The sequence below is a fragment of the Podarcis tiliguerta genome (genome assembly GCF_965153285.1).
Source record: "Podarcis tiliguerta genome assembly, chromosome: 11".
Lineage (NCBI taxonomy): Eukaryota > Metazoa > Chordata > Lepidosauria > Squamata > Lacertidae > Podarcis > Podarcis tiliguerta.
In genome coordinates, this window is record NC_139544.1 from 21,827,794 (window position 1) to 21,838,678 (window position 10,885).

The 10,885-nt window shown below is 41.3% G+C and overlaps 1 long non-coding RNA gene across 2 annotated transcripts; it reads right to left on the reverse strand.

The window, feature by feature from the left end:
• Nucleotides 1-641: 641 nt before the first annotated feature.
• On the reverse strand, nt 642-10,433 carry LOC310660067. 2 transcript variants are annotated; one of them, XR_014503107.1, is made up of 4 exons: nt 9,950-10,433; nt 7,773-7,824; nt 1,672-3,363; nt 642-1,067 (listed from the first exon to the last, which is right to left on the reverse strand). It is a non-coding gene; the product is annotated as an uncharacterized lncRNA (long non-coding RNA). The 2 variants fall into 2 exon arrangements; XR_014503108.1 differs by having other exon boundaries at nt 1,884-3,363; nt 9,950-10,421.
• Between the last annotated feature and the right edge of the window lie 452 nt (nt 10,434-10,885).

Here is a 10,885-nt window from a genome sequence, read left to right on the forward strand (position 1 = left end):
AATGAAGTAAAAAATATTTGCAGGGCATCTGGTTGGGGAAGTTCATAGAGCTATGAATGAGGCATCAAATTATAGAGTTTAGAACAGAGAAAAGTGTTCAGCTGTAAAAGGTGTAGCTATAGTATTTTGAAATGAGTTGCCACCACCTTTGACTTAAGGTGCTATGATATAATGAAATATTCTTAAGCAACCAATGTTTAGGAGCAGGGAGGGGCATATGGCCCTCCAGATGTTGCTTCCTAGTGTACAAGGCATAGAAACAGATGAAAAGAATGGCAAGGAGGGAGGCATTACAATAGCACCAACTCTGGATATCAAAAGAGTACAGGTTTCATTTCTCCATCCTTCCACTCCAAGGAAACAAGCAAACTGGATGATTGAATAACAAGGGATGAAGTTCAAACCCTTCATTTTCTATTCCTGCTAGCTCATTGTTGCAGTCCACTTGGTTTTACAATTGTGAGATCCTCCCATTTTTAATTTCCTGCAAACGGCAGAACATCTTAATTGCAGGGGAGAACTTTGGATTGCCAACAAACACTGGTTTGGTTTTGCTTTTCTTCTAGTAACTTTTACGGTGGCAGCTTTTTTGTGTGTATCACACTGTTTATGGATGAGAAAGACGCATCTAGCAACCATGGTGTTTTGAAATTGATTTATTTTTAAATTCAACATACACAGATGCTGTGTACAGATGTTTCTTTATACCTATATATGAAATTACCTCTGATACAGAAGTTGAGCAGAATAAGCCACATCATGTTAAACTACTGATACTTCAGTGGCAGGTGTTAATTTTCAATCCCAATCTGCATCCATGTTTTAACTTTAAAACCCGTGTGTGCAAAGCTTACTGGAACAATAGATTGGAAACTATATACCATCAACAAGAGTCTGTCTGTGGTCTGGTGGTGAGTGGTTGCAACTGAGCAAGGCATGTTCGCCCTATTTACTTTCAAGGTGTAATTATCACAATCCAACAGGTAATATTTACACATTACTTTCCCTCTCCTTCTTAATACAGGCTTCTGCTAGCATGTTGCAGCTGATGCTGTAGATACATATTCCTGCAAAAGAAGAAAACAATCCACTATTAATTATCCGGCAACAAAACAGAAAATGTGCCACAAGAAATGAATTTGGGTTACCCTAATTTTTGAAGTAGTTATTAACTGGTGGCCATCTTATTTTTAAGCTTTGTTTTTTAGTTTGATGTCAAACTAATTACTTGATGTTGGAAACCTGTATTTACATACTATGTGCTGTGTCAATTCAGTTATGTGAAAAGGGTGGCAAATTCATTTTTAGAGAATTTAAGTGGCCATCTTGCATTTGGTCCACTAACTGTGAGTGACCATATTTTTGTGAAGGTTGCCCCAGCCAAATTTATTTTGGCATTTTTTCTAATGTAGAAACTCATCAAACCTTTGTCACTGTGAACTATTAATTATCTAACATAGCTTCACCACCTGATGCTTGTTTCACCAAACGCACCAAGAGCAGAGCATTAATCCACTTGTCAAATTGCCTGCCATGCTGCAGTGGATCCAGGAGCAGCCCTAGCAGCAAGGTCAATCACCAGGTCCATAACTATGAATGACCTCTTACTGGGGAAACCGAGCCAGATGGGTGGGGTATAAATAATAAATTATTATAAATTATTGTAATTACTCATTGGCCTGGGCAGACCACTTTCTCCCATCAAGCAGAAGTGTAGAAGTATCTGCAGCAGCTAATATGTTTTGGGGCACACATGGTTCTATGCAGTTAAAATAGCTACACCCCACATGGACGATCAGTAATGGTGAGACAGTTGTCATGGGGCCAAAATCATCTGTTCTCATGGCACTTCTCATGTCCAGGAGGTGTGTCCTGCTCCTCACCATGGTGATTTGAAGCCTTGCTTTCAGGAGATGGGAAAAATAAGGAGAGTGTATGAACAGCGAAGAACAAGACCCTGGCAAAACAGGAACAGAATGAAGTGGGTGTAGACGTAAAGGTACACATGCGTATTTTGCTGATGTAATGGACAAGCCACTGTGCCTTAACCCTGCCTACCTACCCTATTTCCAATAAGCTACTTCACTTGTTTGTTGGAATACAACCCAGCAAAGCCACCACCTTTACCTACCTGAAAGCAAATGAAGTCTACCTCTACTTGAGTTTTGTGCCTGTACCTTGCTCCCACTCCTCACATTTGTGTTTCTCTTCATATCCTGCCCAAGCATGTTTTCTTCCTCTTTCAACTTAAGACTGGGTATGTTTAATCAGAAAAAAATCCCACTGAATTCAGTGGGGCATAGTCCATAACTATGTGCTGTACCTTAATTTTCTCTTTTTGCTCACACACTGTCAATTTCTTTTTCTGCTGGATTCCGTGCATTTCCAGGTCCGTAAGCGTCCACTGGGGCTTATTAAATTCAGCCTTCTTTTGCACCCTCATCTTCCTCACTCATTTTCACCTCCACATCATCATCAATGAGTGACCAACGGGAACCACTCCATACACGTTTCCGTTGTACAAGAGAACACACTTGAGACTGCGCTTGGAGCCATCAAGAAATCAGTGCCATTCCGTTGAATTGTATGATGTAATGCCTAATTGGCAGAGAAGGCCTGGAATATCATGACAGTAAACAAAGTGCTTGTCTTTTGAAAAGAAGCCCACAAAATCCTGGTCCCTCTTTCAGAAATATGTCACTTTTGCCGAGTGGTGCAGTAGATGTTTTTCTTGCAGCCTGGATGCTAATAACTCAGCTGCCTTCTTGGAGAGACCCAAATCACGCACTAAGTCATTCAGTTCCCGTTGGTCAAACTGCTGTGGGGCTGATTGCTGCTCAGATGAGTCGTCTTCGGATTCTACAGCTATTTCTTCATGCATCTTCCCAAAATCCTCATGATCTTCCTCACCATGTTCACTTCCTTCATCTTCAGAAGAGACAAACCCCTTAAAATCTGGAATTGGGAGTTCCTCAGAGTGTGGGATAGGTCTAATTGCTGGAGGAATACTGGGATAGGCGACAGCATGTTGGTTTTTCTTGCCGATACACTTCATATTGACCAGACAAAAATAGCAATCACTTGTGTGATCCTTGGGTTCTCACCAAACCACAGGAACCCCAAAAGGCATACTCCTCCATTTTCCTTTTGTCCAGTCTCTATGCATTTCCTCACAATTGTGACAGACAATATGCGGAGCCCATTTCTTGTCTTGGTCGCCCAGGGGAATTTCAAAATAGGTTTTATAGGCACGCCTCACAAACACTGTTATATTGCGTCTTTGATGAGGAAATGCGTAGCAGCCACATACATAACAAAAGGCATCAGGGTTGTTTACACATTTTGAAGAAGCCATGGTCCGATCTGAAAAATACAAATATTTAGGTTACAAAACTATAAAAATTAAGAAAAATTAAGTTGGTTAGGGTACATCAATGTGTCATTGTCCACTTATTCCCAGTGCAAATACGACATATCGGCAGAAGTCAGAAATTGAAAGATAACTATAGCATGTACACAAAAATCGATTTCAGATTTGAAATCAGCATTGAAAGAACACATAGGAAGCGGCTAATACTGGGCAACCTCCAAGAATTGTATGCAGGCTTCAAGATGAGGTACAAGGTTACCACTGGACTTCTGATTCTTGTACTTTGCATCCTGTAGTAGTGCATTATAAAAGTTAGGGCAGTTCATAAAAAAAACTAATGCCTGCTCCAAAGGTCTTATCTTACTACAACAGGGATTATAGAGCTATATATAAAATTTCATGCATATCAGTTAATATCTTGACCCTCCTCCACTGAATTGAAATTTCAGCCTTCGCAACATAGGAAAATGTCCAAATAAACAGCTATTTTCGTCACTTTATGACCAATTCAATTTTATTTTGCAGGAATTGCATTTTTTTAAGAGAACAATAAAAGATGCAGAATACAAATTGATACAACAAAATCCAGTACTTAAAAAACCTTTTAATGATGATAGTATTGACATTTAAATCAAAATGTGACTCATACGATCCTACAATAATTATTATTTCTACCTTTAAGCAACTGGATACGTGGGTATTGAATACCAACTTTTATTATTACATAATTTAATACTAATAATGACATGTTAAGTTACATTCAAGAACAAATAAAAATAAAGATGTGAATTTTGGGACAAAATCCTTTGATTACTGTTTTGGGTATTTGGCCTAGTTCTCCACTGATGTCTTTATAGTAGCATCACGAGGCTTCATACCAACTACATTCTGGCTTGCTTTTGTCACCTCCTTGACAGCTCTCTCCCCCATTTGTGTGTGACACTTAAATTTAGGCACAAGAGTTTCCGCTACTATGTACAGCCAATAGTTCGGTATTTGACATGTTCCTAATTAAAGGAGGGTCCAATGTGTCTGTTTCACTCCATTTAATCATGAACTGCCACTTAGTTGCTTTAAAATCCAGTGTAGGCACCCTAAAGAGACGTACAGAAGCTACATCTTGGTCTATAGCTCTGGCTGTAATGATAGTTTCCACAGCATCAGCGCTATCTGCTTTATGGGAAGAGACTAGTTCAGCTAACAGAATGTTTTCTGGATGGGCATAAAAGCATTCTGTTGACTACACCACTGTGCAATTTTCTTAGCAGTTTGATCTTCCATTAACAGAGACCTTTGCATTAAGAAAAACAGATTCTGAGGACCATTAACTGCAAGCTCCTGATACTTCACAGTAAACCACATAGGTGAACACACATTCACAATATATGAAATGAATGTTTAAAACCTTTGACAGTTCCAATGTACAAGCATATAGCCTGCAGTTGTAAGCTACCTTCTGTGACTACAAGGTCCTATCTCCAAGTGCTCTAAATATAAACATTATCTGCAGCAACAATTTGATAGTGAGATTCTCATCATTGTCGTTCCTGTGCAGCCCTGGTTTCCTCTGCTTTCTTATTTGACTCTGCTGTTGTTTCCTGGTAGCCTCTTTATCCACTGTACTACTTATGGTCATCTTCTGAATGGATCGCTGATCTTTGAGAAATTCACTATCTTTGGCACATTCTCATTGTCAACTTCAAACAAACAGGAAATTCCTTTCAGAAACATGTCTTTCTTATTTTTGAAGAAGTCTGAAAGATCATAGGGATTTTGACACTTTGGATTCTTATACCTTCTGACAGCTGGTATTCTGATTATGCTTTGACGCTTTTCATACACTTTCAGAACATGGGCCTTAATTGTCTCTTTTCGGACTGTTGGTATGGTTGCACGTTTGTAAACACTTTCAACTTTTGACACTACAATCTCTGCAATAATAGAATTGTCTAGCTCCTTTTTTGCAGAGTTTTCAATCATCCATTTTTGTTTCTCATGCAAGAAGCACTTAGCAATATCCAATTCTGTTGGAAGTAGGCTCACAGGCAAATCAGCCAGCTGACCAGACACCAGTTGATCTGTAGATATTCTTGTGACTATGGATGATGAAGCTGTCATTATCTAATAGTCTATTGTTCTTAAATGTCTTTCCCTTACTACAGACTGTCCTTAGACTCTTCAATCAAAATATTAGTGCCATATATTGAAAATAACTGGGATAAAGGAAATACTATTCAGCATCTTTTATTGTTCTCTTAAAAAATGCTATTCCTGCAAAATAAAGCTGAATTGGTCATAAAGTGACGAAAATAGCTGTTTACTTGGGCGTTGTCCTACGTTGTGAAGGCTGAAATTTCAATTCAGTGGAGGAGGGTCAAGATATTAACTGATATGAAAGAAATTTTAGATATAGCTCTATCATCCCTATTGTAGTAAGAGAAGACCTTTGGAGCAGGTTCAAAAAAAGTCCTGACGGAGAGAAGATGATCTCATCCCATTGCATTGTTTCTGATGATTTAAAGCATGATGTGAACATGGTATACAAAACTCAGTATTTTTGAAATATATAAAAGATAATTTTCCTCACATCAAAGAGATACACTACTTTAGTGACAGCTGTGCAGCACAGTACAAAAATAAGTTCAACTTCCTAAATCTCTGTCATCATCAAGAAGATTTCCAAATAAATGCACAGTGGTCTTTCTTTGCCTCTAGTCATGGCAAGTCAGCATGCAACAGTATTGGTGGAACTATGAAATGTCTAGCTAGAAAAGAGTCTTCAGAGATCCCTTGAGAAGCAGATTACTACTCCAAAATATTTTTTGATTTCTGCTAATTTTTTTAAAAGGTCAAATTGCATTATATTGCAAGGGAAGACAGACATAATCTGCTCTTCCCTTGAAACCCATTTCAGAGATGTAGACACTCCCTGGAACTTGCAATTTCCACAACTTTAAACCACTGAATTCTACAGGCACAACTGAAGCAAGAAGAATGAGCACTGATAAAGATCCCTTCCTCACTTTCAACTTGAGGAGCCTCCCCAAACTTCCTGTGAATGCTAATCTGTATCCTGGATGTTTTGTAGCTTGCAAGTATGATCATTTGTGGTACTTTGGAATGGTATCTGAAAATAATCAAGACGATGGAGATGCTTTTGTAAACTTTCTTCACCCAAATGGACCTTCACCTTCATTCTGCTGGCCTAGCCGTGACAATTCTTGCGTAATACCATTTCCTCATATGCTTGGTATTGTACAACCCCCACAGACAATAACTGGCAGAAGATACTTCTTTCCCAACGAGTGTATGGTGTTGATGGAAGAAAAAAATGAAAATCTTGCAGCTGATACTGAGGCTATAGCAAAGAAACTGAGGATCACTGAACTTGTAATAAACTGTGATAATAGCATAATCTGTTATGGTAAGTGCATTTATAAATGTTTTTAGGCATTTATAAAATCTTTTGAGTGCTGGTGTATTTTTTTCTGAAATTCATCATTTTATTGAGTTCTGTGTAAAATTTCAGAGACCTGATCAATGGTTCTGGAGAAAAAAAAATGTGAACAAGGGTATCTTGTGCTGAAGGTCTCAAGAGGGACAGACAACACAGATTTGACAAAACTTTGAAGTGCTATAAAATTAAAACCATTTGAGATAGAGGAAAAAATTAAGGAGGTTTCTTTCAACCACAAGGGAAGGGTGTGCACCAAATTTCATCAACATCCGAAACGGAGGGTGAAATGCCCTCATTGAAATGACATGGAATGACCCCCTAACACAAATGGTGTGTTTTAGCTGAAATACAGAGAAGGTACATAACCAACTCCTGGTAGTATGGCAGCTAAAGTTAATATATGCCTTTTCTGACACCACATTCACTATTGAAAGTAATGAATGGGCAACACAAAGGCAAAATTACATGCTGCAAAATGTGGATCAATGTCAAAGTGTTGTGGACTAAATGTGTGCCTAGGCCAGGGTGAACATAGCCAATGATCACACTGAGGTGGAAAGTCAAAGCATTTACTCAGCAATGGCAGAAGGCACAGAAAAGGCAAACATCCAAAGAATCTGTGCAACTCTGATGTGCACAGTAAATACGATGTATAGCAACCATATAAGTATTATGTGAAAAACACGTGAACATTATTACTATTGGGGTCATTCCATGCCAAATCACCTACTGTATTTTAATACTCAGTTGTGCTCTCACAACTCAGATTAATCTTAAAAAATTAATTTGAGGTTATCTCACAGGTATCTACACATACTTTTTGGAAGAAAATCTGAGTTTTGAGAGCACATGGCACCAGGTGATTTGGTGTAGAATGACCCTCAAGAGGGCCTCTCGGACCGCTAAAGAAGTGTATAAAGATAGAATAACTCAATGTACTCATACCTATATTCTGAAGTGAAATGTTTCGTCAAAACTGGGTGGGTTTTGCCTATACCTGAAAAATAAGAAACAATGATACAATGAACCAGCCATTTTTGTATGACTGCAAATCATTTTGCTTTAAAAGTAGCCCACACAGTCCCTCAGTTACAGAGAGAAACTACATAATGCAATCTTATAAGAGGGAACCTGCATAGTGCACATTTACCACATAAAGTCTCATTAATCCCAGGAAGTTTCACTTGCAAAAGTGGTTGTGGAGTTCTGAGCAAACTAGCAAATTACACTGTCACCAACCCATGTGGTTGCAAGGAAGAGTGAAAATGCTAGAGAAGTGAATATACACCAGTTCTTCCCACAGGTTCCTTGAATCAGAGAAAGTTTTTTCTGTACTGGTCTACAGTGCGGCCAAGTAAACATATGGAATATGCCAGGGATATCAACCCAGTAATTTTGAAGTTTGTAAAGAGGTTGATTTAACCAAGCACTGGCATGAGATTAGTCTTTGGAGCAAACTACACACTATGCCACTGCATTGTGGGGGTCCCTCCCTTATCCACTGCTCAGGTGTCTGCACCAATTTACTTTAGAAAAACAACAACATTCAGGTAATTGTTAATTGTGTCATGTCCAGTTTGGTCCTTTGCTCTTTGTGAAAACAGGGACTGCAGTCAAACTGAAGCGTTAAGTCTTCATACAGACAGGAACATGTAAGTTTGTAAAAAACTTAAAATGAACACAAAGAAGAATGTTACACATAAGATTTTCATGGCGCCACAGGCAGACAAACCTAGAGCTGTCCCACATACAGCAAGCCTGCTAGGAACAATTCCTAGCATAGGAAAAAGCTGCAAGGGGGGGGATTTGTTTTATGCCTTCTCTGACACCACGTTCATTAGCAACCAAAACGAACGGGCAACACTGAAGGCAAGATGACACAAAGCAACCAAAACTAAGCAAGCAAGGAAAGTTCTTAACCCGAGGTACTATTTCTGGGTTAGCAGAGTCTGTAACCTGAAGCGTCTGTAACCCGAGGTACCACTGTACACACAGCTTACCTACATTACAGGGCTGGAGACATTTCCTGCAGTTCAGCATACTGAATTTTAATACGCCTGTCTGTTTGTAAGAAAAAGATCCTCCACTTTTCTTTCCTCTATAGCTTCTTTCTCACAAAATCTTATTTACCTCTACCCTTTTCTCTCTAGAAAGCAACGCGAGAAGAGCTGCTGTGCACGTGTTTGCGCTCACAGCGAACTTGCAACACGTGCAAAATATCCCCGCTTCCTATCTAAAAGTGATGCCCCCCCCCCCGCTAGTCTGTACCGTCAAGCCCAACCAACACCGCCTCCTGAGGCTCGACAGGGCGGGAATCCGAGGCGGCCACGCTACGCCGTCATTACAGTGGTACCTCAGGTTACATACGCTTCAGGTTACAGACTCTGCTAACCCAGAAATAGTGCTTCAGGTTAAGAAATCGTGCTCCGGCGGCGCAGCGGCCCCATTAGCTAAAGTGGTGCTTCAGGTTAAAAACAGTTTCAGGTGAATAACGGACCTCCGGAACAAATTAAGTACTTAACCTGAGGTATCACTGTACTTGCCTTTGTGCCCCCACTACCACCACGTGCTAAGCAACAGCAGCTAAAAGGCCCAGCAGCCTCCGCGTGCCCATTCGCGCGAGGACGAGCTCCCTCAGGGGCCGGTAAGGCCTCCTACATGCCCGTCTTGCTCAGTTCCCCAGCGGCAAGCGAAGAAAAAAGAGCGCGTAGGGCCTTTACTTTCAACCGCCGGGCTTATTTTTTTTTTTTTGGGGGGGGGGGAGTGTTCCTACCTCGGGGCCCCGCGGAAGCTTAAACGCGGCGCGCGCGGAGCTTTCGCCGGCAGAGGCTGCGGCCTTCGAAGGAAGCGCTTTCTTCCTCAGGGCGCTGCGCTTCGTTTAAAAGGGCTGCCGGGAACTGCATCTCCGCGAGGAGATAAAGCGCAGAGCCCGGGATTCTTTCGCGGGAGAGACGAAATGGCAGAGGCTGTGGGAATCCGGCTCACTTCGATCCCCCCTCAGCGAAACCTCCAAGCCTGCACTTCCCCTCACCTGCCCGCGCTCCTTCTCTGTTTCCCGCCTCCCTTGCCAACTGCCACACATATGAGCCCCCTCTTTCTCTCCCCCCCCCGGCCTTACTCACTTGGTTAGCTCCAGTCCCCTCAGCTCTTCCCGCGCTTTTCAAACACCCCGCTTGGTATTTGCCCTCAGCGGCTCTCTCAACCGCCACCTACCTCGCGCGCGCCGAGAGCGGGAAAAGAGACGCCCTTCCCCTTCCGGCCGCTTCTTACAACCTCCGATTCGGGCCAAACCATTGCTGCTAGAGCGGGGGGGAGGAGAGAGAGAAGACCAAGCCAGACCGCGCCATTCATTGATTTCTGCAGGAAACCATTGTAGCCCAGACAGGTTTCAAAGGTCTGGCATATACCAAACGCGCTCTCGGGTCACTCGCTCGTCCTCTTGTCGAAGCATGAGGAGAATGTGGAATGTACCAACTGTGCTTCTCCCCCCTTCTTCCCGCTGTTCTCATTCAAACGGATGCGGGACCCTAGAGATAACAGTGCAGAGTAAAGCACGTCTCGTTCCGCGCTCGTTTCTTCTCTTTTGATTTGGGATCTGCATTTTGCAGCAGGAGAGGCAGAACTGCACGTGGAGGTACTACACAACATCTTGTTTGGGGCAGCAGTTAATGGCCAGGTTCTGTCATTTTCTATTTATTGTATAAAGAAACTTAACTTTCAAATAATAGTGAAATAGTATTAGTATTAGTTCAGAAACATTACCTGGTTTGAGCTTGTGAGTCTCAGTATATTCGGGAATTCATTCCTAATTTCTTCTATAATTTATACGAAGAGTCTCTGTATTATCTGGGCTGAATTGAAAAACGGTAGTCAAAAAGAATGAAGCGCCTGTCCTCAAAATTATACTTATCGTGTAAGCATTGTTCAGACATGAAATATTCAGGTTGGAGCAAGTCTGCAGCATCAGAACGAAGAACTATGGTTGCTGTCCAGCCAATTGCTGGCTGATCTAAATTAGCAGAATTCTGTTCTATTGAGCCTTAAACCAATATTGGGAT